The 11425-nt window shown below is 38.6% G+C and overlaps 1 protein-coding gene across 2 annotated transcripts in view; it reads right to left on the reverse strand.

Moving 5' to 3' along the window:
- Positions 1–11425, reverse strand: part of LOC124861401 (NACHT, LRR and PYD domains-containing protein 4C-like) — a 609184-nt gene that overhangs the window by 339004 nt on the left and 258755 nt on the right. The gene's annotated exons all lie outside the window — the stretch shown is intronic.

Consider the following 11425-nt stretch of genomic DNA (forward strand, 5'->3'; position numbering starts at 1 on the left):
CATTTTATGATTCTTTCTGCATTGAAATAAACATCAATGAAGGTGTTGAAGTAAAACATGTCCAGTTTTGATTTAATCTGATCAATGAAAGATTCATCACGCCACACCCACTCAACAGTCATTGTTGTAAGTGTGTCGGTGACAAAGTGGCACCGTTCTAATCCAGTGATTGCCAGCTGACCCTGAACCTGCCAGTAGGGTGCGTTTGAACGCCTCAGACTTGCGTGGCCGTCCTGAAGCTTGAGGTGAGCAACCTGAGACATCATTTTTTTGTTCTGTTTTTTACCTCAACCAGTCCAAATGGGGGTGATTCTGATGGGTCATACACCCTGCCATCTGGACTTGCCCCAAGATATGATGTCTCGGGGCGAATGACGAATCCCACAGGGAGCACGTTGACCCGTAACATCGCAGCATAGTTTGCCAGCACCTCTGACTCCATCTGCAGACCACGCTTCATGGCAGCAGTTTGTTTAGTGGACCCCCTAATCATCCGAGCTGCCGCTGCTGTGGCAGCCGACTCCTCCTGTGCTCTTCCTCTACAAGCATCACGGAAACGGCTAGCTGTAAGCCTTGGTTGTCCAAGCTGTACCCATGCAGGACATTTGGACTGCTCCCTGGTTCTGGCCTCTATTTCATAAGACATTTCCAGTGACACTTGCAGAGACTGAAGATGCATAAGTTGACTGAGTGTGGCCACAAAACACATGTTGGGAAGACTGTGCAGCATCAAAGGAAGAGCAGGGAAGTCTGGAGCCATGTGATGCAGCAAGATGCTACTGCAGGACTTCTGAGGCGGGTACTGGTAAGACATTGGTGAGCCCTTTGGCACAGGCCCACATTTGGATGGTACCAGCTCCAAAGTTGAGAGACCATCTAAAACGAGAGCTATGAGTGGCTGGGACTCCAGCTGGCGTAGTTTTTCTCCCGATGCCACAATGTCGGGATCAGGAAGTGGTCCTACAAACACATGAATGACATCATCACAATAAGTTATGACAAAGGAAACATTACTAGCATGAAAACATAAACAACCCAAAAATGATCCCTGTGTAAGCTCTGTAGAGTGTGGACTGAAGACATCTGTTCCCCACAGTTTTGGGCTTTCGCACCACCACCTCGCTGGCAGGATCAGGATGGATCCCCTTACAAGAAATACACAGAAAAATATGTCAAATACACTAAAACATAAATAAATACAGGAGCAGGTGAGACATTTGGTAGGACACGGAGGGACAGATTTGTGACCGTTAAGATTTTTACTTAACTTCCAAATAGTAACAATTGATAGAGGTTGAACTTGCATTTTTTTAATTATCTACAGAAACAAAAAACTCCAAACAAGTTAGGAGATAAAATATATATTTGACACAAGTATCACTGAGATTACAACAAATGTCACATGGCACTGTGAGGGTGCTGGAAAACATCTCCCTCACTGAGGTGAAGCATACATGGACACTAACAGGAAGTTTGTTTTGTTATGCTTTTATTTTGAAGACTAACTTCTTTTTGTTTGAGGGTAACTTCCTGAGGGGTAGATTCATGGCGTACACACATGATGGAAGCCTAATGACTTCACCTGGAGGGAATTACCTGATCATCCATCTCAGACCACTGGGTGAAGCTGAGGGTTAAAGTGGACTGAAACTTTTGTATGATATTGTTATTGTGGTTATGAGAATGTCATATAATAAATGACATTACGACAGAAAAAAAAGTGTTCAATGAAATCGTTTTTTTACCTGTGTTCGTGGTCTGTGCCATCTTTGTAAATGACTTGTGCAAACCAGTGCAGGAGGAGCAGCTGGAGCTGGGAGTAGTGGGCAGTCTGGTAAAGAAGTGCAACTACATGGTTGCAAAATCCTTTTCCAGCTGCACAACTACAGGAATGAGCAACAACTCAGCCTTTTCAACACCCAGTGAGATCTAAAACAGATCCCTGTTTTTAGCACATATATACAAATAATGACTTGTTATAACATGTTTAGCTTTAATCACGTAATAGTATTTGAATATGAGCTGCAACAGCAGCAGAAGAGAAATAGTAACCACTGAACAAGAAGATATTATTGTTAACTCTAAGTCGTACAGAAGTTGTCAATTGTAGGTGAAAGTTTTCCAGGTGTCATAAATGGACAGGAACTCGAACAAATGAACATGAGCCAAGCGGCTGTCTGACTGTTTCAAACCTGCAGTCTGTGGGGTTCCTCATGTTTCTTCATGGACCTGAAGCTTCTAGCTCTGACCACTACCTGTCCCTCCACGATATTTGATACTACAGGCATGAAGAAGCAAAGCACAATTTGAACATCTATGATGTATTAACTAACATCTTGCACGTTTTTCTTCACAAATTGTAAAGGCAAACATATCAGAATGTTAAAATATCATTTGAAGGTTTATACCATGTCTATCAAATATTCCAAATAATTTAGCACACTAAATTAGGCTTCTTTATCACGACGTTTCTGTACTTCATATGTTGTAGCTAGCGGTTAGTTCGCTAAGCTCTGTCTTTTCTTAGCTTGATAGCTGTGGATATTTTCTTCATGGAGGAACTTACACCCCTTGTCCAGTTTATTTGTTCATGAATTCACCACTGCGATTGTCTCCGCAGTAAAGTTACACAGGTAATATATAGTTAGCATTTCCTGTTAGTTATTTCAATATAAATCACCGGTAACTGGATTTATCTGTATTATATATATTTGTATATTTACATTGGAAATTACATTTGTTGTATCAGAGAGAGTTAAAAAGTCAAAATGCCCTGATGACAAAATATCTTCTCAGCCGCTCCATTCTTGAGTACATCGAGCAGAAACTCCAACTATTGCTGCAGCTACTCTTCTGACCAGCCAGAAGGCTGAGAAGAGGGTTTCTGTTGTTGTCTATTATTGCTCTGAGAGTAAATTAGAACCAGAGATAATCACTACATATCAGCTGCTGTGTTAAACTCTGTATTAACAGGATGTGTTTATGTTCAGACTAAATTAAACCCTGCAGTGAATCTTATTTGTGTTTAAAAACAGTAATTTAAGCTGATTTTATTGACTGATAAAAACTTAAATTACAACAAACATAAACAATACATCTAATTGAACAATATGAATAATAGTGATTACAATATCTCACCACCAGTAAGAAATAAGTATTTGTTATTATTATTATTGATAATTAAACATAGTTATCATGAATTGTTTCCTTTGTGCTTATTAGTTTTCACCTAAATTAGCTAAAATAAAATATAACATAAATCAGATATAATGTCCTGCTGATAGAAACTGCTTTGAAAACAACAAATAAAACTAAATGGACTGTATGAATTATCCTGAAAATAAAAATCTACATATTTCAGACTCATATTTACAGTGAAGTTGATTAGAGACAGACCACAAGGTGTCAAACAACTGAATAGAAATAGAAAAATTATTGATCATACTTAGACTGTATGAATTATCCTAGCTAAAACATCAACATTATTCTGACTGTTTCCATGATAATTGAACATTTCATAAATATTCTCCTAACTTTAAAGTAGAAGCTCAGCATCTTAGCGTTTAAAGCAGAGTTGTAGAGCTTAGTTTCATCTGTCTGTTGGAGCTGAACCTCTGCTTTGAGTTTAGGAGCCACAGCTCCTCTGAAGCTGCTGCTGCAGTCTGTTAGCATCGGTAGCTCCACTCTGAGTCTCTGTGGAGCTGTTTTCAACTCTGTGGAGCTGCTTCTAATTCACAATTACTGAGAAAACATTGAAGAAGCCCAGGAGAAGAATCTGTGTTCATTTATCTGACTGGGAACCAGTTAACTCGCTGATCTGAAGCTGGAAACCAGTTAGCTACAGCGCTGCAAACCTTTTTTATTAACCAAAAGAGCAAAACAGACTAAATATTTATAGATTTACAGATTTTTCTGTATTAGACATCTTAAATATGCCTCCTTAACTAATTGGGGAATAAGTGGAGTAAATTAATCTGGAGATTCATTTGGTTTTTGTCAATAAACGATCTTCCAAATAAAGTTGAGTCTCTTTTCAACCAATTATTAAGAATCTTCTGGATTTTTCATTTGGTTTCTGGATCTTCTTACTGCTACCAGCTTCTGAATCCTTGGATATCCATATTCCTAAGTAACAAACCTCCTTCTTCACTGGGATATTATACAACATATTTTCCAAACTATGATGAAGACTTAAAAGTTCCCACTTGTTCAGATGAAGAAACAGGCCTGAAGCCTGGGAGAAGAACTTCACCACCTGAAGGGCGACAGGTATTTGTTCCTTATTGATTAAAAACAATGTGGAGTCATCCGCTAATTGACTGAGAACTAGTTTTTGTCCATCTATAGTAAAGCCTTCAGTTTCAGAGGTTTTAACAGGATGGACAGCAGCTCTGCCACAGGAAGAAATAACAATGGAGATAAACTTCACCCTGGTCTTCTGCCTCTTCCTAGATTGAATCTTGTAGCTTCAGGAAGGGAAACAGCTGTTTATATCTGTGTGCAGCATCCTAATTAGATCCAGAAAATATTCTCCAAACCCAAAATGTTTGAATGGATCATAAATGAAAGGATGTTGAACTGAATCAAAGCTTCATGAAAGTCCAGAAATAAGATCTAAGCATCGTCCTCAACTAGATGACTGTAATCTAGAAGATCTGAGACCAATCTGATATTATTATCAATGAATCTTCCTTTCATCAATCCTGATTGGGAGTTACTTCTAATAGCTGAGAGCCTGATTTGAACCTAGAAGCCAGAGCCATAGTAAGAAGTTTATAGTCTGTATTGAGAAGAGAAACAGGCCTAAAATTATTTCATATTCTTTCATCTTTTTCCACTTTAGGAATTCATTTATTTTGTCTTGTTTCATTGTTGTCATCAGTTCCTTTTTACTAAAACTTTCTTTAACTGCATCAAATATTAAACCATTTATTTCTTCCCTAACCTGCTTGTAGGAACTAGCAGTGAACCCGTCTGGACCAGGAGAACCATCAGAACCATCAGATGCTATTTTGAGAAGAACATCTAATTCTGCTCATTTGAAACTTTCTTCAGAGGTTTTTGAATCTTCATCAGTTTCTGGGATCTCGTCTTCTATCTGAAACAAACATGTTGAACGCTGTTCACTATAAGAAGGAGAATAAATGTTACTCTAGAAATTATAGATTTCTTTAGATATTGTTTTTGTGTTAGTACATTCCTCCCCATTAATCAAAGTACAAGAAATTACATTTTTCTCTCATCTTCATTTTTCCAGCCGGATAACAAAAGAGGAATTTTTTCCCATCTTCTGTCCACTCGGCCCTTGATCTGACAAATGCTCCTTGGGCTTCATTAAGGTAAATCTGGTCTAATTGAGTCTGTAGATCAGAGATTTCTATCTTGTCGTCTTCTGATCAATTCAGTTTAGAGGAATAATCCATCAATGTTTTAACCAAACTGTTTTCCTTCTCCCTTTTATCTAATTCTAGTCTTTTAATAAAGATAATTCCCATTTTTGTATTTGGGAAAGGTAGTTGTTATTATTATTAATATTTTGGATCAACTCTTTAATTTTACAGCTATATTTATCATTATTTAAGAGGATGAGTTGAACTTCCAATAATCCTGGTTTCTTCTGGAGAGTCTGATTAGAAATGGTCCAGCTTGTTCTACAGTGATCTCTTAGGGGGCTTCTAGAAATATTAGTATTAACATTGAACTGCATCATGGAGGCAGAGAACAACCAATAATCAGTTCTAGATTTAGCGTTTCCATCAGGTTTGATCCAAGTAAACTGTCTTATGTCAGGGTTACTGACTCTCCACACATCCAACAAACCATTGCTGTTTAGAAAGTTTCCAAAAACTGGGTTCTGATGACTCTGTGAAAACTCTGAGGAGCATCTATCCATGCATTCATCTGGAACTATATTAAAATCACCACCAACTACCACTAGATCCCTAAAATATGTTGTTTTCATCTCTTCTATAACATTTGTCATTTGCTGAAGCCAAGTTCTGTTTCTAGGTTCGTTGTTGTTTCCATAAACATTGATCCAAATAAAAAAGGCTTCTTCTATTTCCAGACTCAGGCGACCCAGTGACCTTCATCATCCTTCCTTTCTGGAACAACTTCATCAGGAAACTTAGGAAAACAAATCGCTGCTCCTGCCGAGCGACTGGATCCATGACTGAATATAATTTAGTCTCCTCATTGCTGGGACCAAAGTTTAACCTCAGACTCATCAGAATGAGGTTCTAGTAGGGTTCTTGGTGCTCTTCATCTGGTTTCATCAGAATGAGGTTCTTGTAGGGTTCTTGGTGCTCTTCATCTGGTTTCATCAGAATGAGGTTCTTGTAGGGTTCTTGGTGCTCTTCATCTGGTTTCATCAGAATGAGGTTCTTGTAGGGTTCTTGGTGCTCTTCATCTGGTTTCATCAGAATGAGGTTCTAGTAGGGTTCTTGGTGCTCTTCATCTGGTTTCCGGGTGAGTTTACTCCACTAAAACGTTTCCAAAGTGGAGATACAACACTTCCATAGAAACTAATCTGGGACGCTGCTCGCAGCTTCAGATGAATGCGACGCTCCGCTCGCCTGACCGCCCTCTGGTGGCTACAAGTGGTAACTACAGCTAATATAAAGCTAGAACAATTATAAACACGCTTCCTGTGAGTTTCTTTCAAAATAAAGCACCGGCAGCAATAATACTGCTGTCGTTTGAAGCAGCTTAACTAGAAGCTAGGAGGAAAGTAAGCAGTCTTCATAAATTAAATGGTTCACATGTTTTATTTAAACATCATTAGTCTCTGTATGGGCTGCATGGTGGCGCAGTTGGTAGCACTGTTGCCTTGCAGCAAGAAGGTCCTGGGTTCAATTTCCAGCTGGGGGTCTTTCTGCATGGAGTTTGCATGTTCTCCCCGTGCATGCGTTGGTTCTCACCGGGTACTCCGGCTTCTTCCCACAGTCCAAAGACATGCCTGTTAGGTTAATTGGTCACTCTAAATTGCCCTTAAGTGTATGAATGAGTGTGTGCATGGTTGTATGTGTGTTGCCCTGCGATGGACTGGTGACCTGTCCAGGGTGTACCCCGCCTCTCGCCCATAGACTGCTGGAGATAGGCACCAGCTCCCCCACGACCCACTATGGAATAAGCAGTAGAAAATGACTGACTGACTAGTCTCTTAATAACGCTGAAATAATCTGCTGTCTCAATAAGAAGAGAAAAAAGCTGCTGTGCTTTAAAAAACATAACATGATGTTTCTATTTCTACTAAATAAAACTGTTGTTTAGACTCATTAATACTGGAGGATAATTCTGATTCTGCTCTGAAACTAATAAATACTTTTAATAATATTAATAAACTATTAAGGAAGAGATTAACAATTAACAATTTTAGTTTCTTTGATGATCTGTAAACAGTAAGCTAAACTGCAGAGTATTAAAATAAATGTGCATTTACAATGTTTGTATAAAGTTAACTGCATAGAAAAAACACTTAGAACATTTTTAAACAGTATATTTGCTCATCATTAGTCATCCAGGAACCAACATTTTGTTAAAATAAATATGGAAAACCCTAATTAATTAACCAATCAGATACATTCACATTATCCTGCAGCTTAGAGGTGTGAATAAAAACAGCACCACCACAGCGTAGATCATTGATATGGGACATGAACCCCCGTCCCCCTAAAGTTCTATAAATTTAGTGGAAAACTAAAATTACAACATGAAATATGGCGTTAAAAACGTCCACCACCAAAACAAACTCTGAGAAATATTAAATCACTGAAACTAAATGACTGATATAAAATCTAACCATTTAAAGATTTAGGAATAAATATAAAACCCTTTTAAAAAAAATCCTAATTTTTTTTCTTCAGTAAATAAACTTAAACCAATCAGAGTTTATTGCCTGCGAGCTAAAAGTTGATATGTCTCACATAGTTAGAGGAAGGGGAAGGAAATTCAACTATTTCAACACATCCAACGTTAGGGGGCGCTATAATGAGGAGGCGTTTATGTAGCAATGAGTCTAAACAGAAACCTTAGTGTGTATCCATGACAACAAGGGTCATTTGTTGGTTGGTTGTGAACAAAATTCAACCTGATGGTCCAGAGGCAGCGCGTCCAAGCGGCGCAGGTAACCTTTTGACCTGAAAGGTTCATGTCTGCTGAGATTTACACGCCCTGTCGCGGGAACGCGCATCGCTGCCATGATGATTAAAACAGATGATTAAAACAGATGATTAAAACAGATTTAATACTTTTAAATATATTTGTAATATGAACATGTTTTTCATCAGTGCCGTCCTGAAACAATGATGTTGTTTGGCAGATTAATTGAAGAAATGACGGTTTTGACTCATTTTATCTGAACAGGTTTGAGTTGAAGGTTTTAAAGTCATAGAGTCTGAAGAATATTTAATATCTAATTACTTATACAGAATATTTTCCTGTTTGGGGTTAAAGTAAAACTCTGCAAATTTATCCACGTAACTGAACATGGTCGTTTTGTCTTGGAAAAGAAAAGACTCTTCTTTCGAAGAGTTGAACCACCATCCATCCATCCATGCATCCATCCATCCATGCATCCATCCATCCATCCATCCATCCATCCATCCATCCATCCATCCATCCATCCATCCATCCATCCATCCATCCATTCAATTTATACTTTAAAAGGGAAAAGAAATCTCAGAGAACTCAGAAAATTTGCATCTGGAAAAATTAAGGAAGTAAGAAATAGTTCAGAAAATATGGAAGTGAACTCTGACTCTAAATGGAAGAAGATCTGATGACCAGGCTGAACATGAGGCTGGCAGCCAGATGCCAGCTTCACCATCGACTCCATCAACAGTGACGGCAGCAGCTAAAAGAAGAAGAGGAGGGTAACGTCAAGTTCTCGTCTGAACTGAAAACTATGATCTGCTGGAGGAACTGTCTACAGTTCAGTTGTTGATGCAGGTTTTTGTTCATGTTTCTGACATTTGTCCAAAATAAATTAGAACAAGTTCTAAATACCAGTCAGTAACTTTGACCCAAAACCTCCAGGTGTCTGCTAGGCAGCTGAAGATGAAGATAGATTTAATTTTTCAGCATCACAGTGAGTCTAATTATACGTTAAAATCATCAAATGAATCAGTTCATCAGAAAGTTGGAATGACCTAGTCAAAGTCCAGAACTAAATTATTGTTGGATCGTCCAAAGAGGGCTGTGGACAAGAGATGTTCTCCCAGTCTGATAGATATGAAGAACTTTAGCAAGGCTGAGGAGCAAATATGGTGAAGTGAAGATGTGTGAAGCTGACAGACTCCAACCAAAGAAGACTGGAGTCTAAACTTGAACCAAAAGCTGCTTCAACAAAGTATCAGTCACAGGGTGCACATAGTTTTCCCCTCTAACAGATGAGTTTTTCAGTTGAATTGTACGAGATACTCGCTACATTATATGAGGAGAAAGTTTAATGATTTATCATCGTCTCATTTCCAACAAACCAACATAAAAACCTGGTATTTTAACAGCGGTGTGGAGACTTGAGGGTCACTGTAGAGGTCAGGTTTTTATTTTTATTAAACTAGATGTTTTGGACAAAACCTTGAGCTGAAACACAGGAGACAGGTTTTACTTTATTTTAATTAAGTAATGAAATTGGGTCAGGTTAACTTATTGTGTTCATTAATTTCACATTTTAAGCAATATAAATAATGTAATTTATACTTTAGTATTTTTTAAACACAGTCTGACTGCAGCAGCTTAAAGATAAGATGAAGAGTTTAAATCTGTCCTTGAAGCTCAGTAGAAGGAAAGGAACAAAGATGAGCTCCTGGTCTGTGTTGAAAGCTCACGGTTCTCACTTTCATTTGGCTCTCCTTCATTTGTGATGGAAAAAGGGAGTTAAGTTCTCATTTGTCAGAGATGGAGAGCAATGCTAACTTACATCTGGGTTTATCAGTTCCTTTATGTTTCAGACAGAAATTAGTGGAGAGCTTCAGGACCTGCTGACCTTCAAGACATTTTTTCCTCCTCAAAGTTCTGGTTGGGATGCAAACCAGTCCTATAATCAAAGTAGACAAGAAAGAGGCAGGTAGGTTCAATTAATGAAAGATGAATATTAGGAACAAATCAGCCTAATTAAATTACTTCTGTCTTTCAGAACAGGTCCATCTGAAATTCACTCCAAAAATATTGAAAATCATCTCTTTGTTGGATGTGTCTTAAGGTTTGATTGCTGGTACTCAGAAAACTGATCCTCAGCAGATCAAGAATCTAATCTAAAAGGAGGAAATCATCAAAATCTCATAAAAAATAAATACAACTCAGACTAAAAAAAATAAAACAATTAAATGTGGCTTACTGAACATAAGATCTCTCTCTTCAAAGACTTTGCTAGTTAGTGACCTGATTTGTGACTTATTAGATTGATGTATTTTGCCTCACAGAAACCTGGCTGCAGCAAGAGGATTATGTTACTATACTGTAGGCTTGAATGGAGTCAAAGCCATTCTCATGCACATATGGAGGTGTTCATTCGTGAGTCTTGAACGGTATTTAGTTTTGATAATGTTCATTACAGAAAAAGCTGCTTCACAGTTGTGTGTGGAGCCAAACATGGTCAGGATGTATATGGCTACTTCCTTTAGACCTGAGAAGGTTGTTTCAGGGACCATTTGGAGACAGAAAGAGGGAGGGTCAGTTCTTTCAAACTGTTCTTTCAGGGCCACATCTGCTTGGAGATCAATCAAATGCATCTGGAGAGGCCCATGATCTACCCATTTAAAGAGCTGTGCCACTTCCTCCGAGAACTTCTTGACATCTGTGATGAGAAATGGGTTCTGCATGAACAAATTGAGCTGCGGTCCAAAGTTGAAGCTGTCAAAACAGTTTCTGAAGTTTAGAATTAGCTTATCAATAAAACCAACAAAGAAAGACACATCTCGCTCCCCCTGAACCTGTTCTTGTAGTGCTGGGAAGTGGGCACACTCTCCCTGCAGGTCTTCCTTGAACACCGCAAGCTTCCTCTGAAAGGAGCGGACGGCTGTCATCAGCTCAGAGAAAGAATTGTCCTTGGCCTGTAGTCTCAAATTTAGTTCATTCAGATGGGAGGTAACATCAACCAAAAAGGCCACATTGTCCATGTATTTCTTATTTTCTAAAAAGTGAGAAAACTGTTTTGCCTTGTGACTTCTAAGCTCTGCCAAAAAAGATGCAACTTCCTTCCTAAAGGAGCAAAAGCGTGCTAATACCCTTCCTTTGCTTAGTTATCTCACATTATTGTGGAGCAAATGATCATCAGCATCGGCATTAACTTCTTTGAGGAATTCTCTTAGCATGCGATGCTGGTAGGATGAGGATGCCCTGAGAAAATGGATCATTTTCATCATTATATTAATCTCCTCAGCATACGCATCTGACAGGGATGTGCAGAGGACAGACTGGTGAA

This window comes from Girardinichthys multiradiatus, chromosome 24, assembly GCF_021462225.1.
Source record: "Girardinichthys multiradiatus isolate DD_20200921_A chromosome 24, DD_fGirMul_XY1, whole genome shotgun sequence".
NCBI classification, from domain to species: domain Eukaryota; kingdom Metazoa; phylum Chordata; class Actinopteri; order Cyprinodontiformes; family Goodeidae; genus Girardinichthys; species Girardinichthys multiradiatus.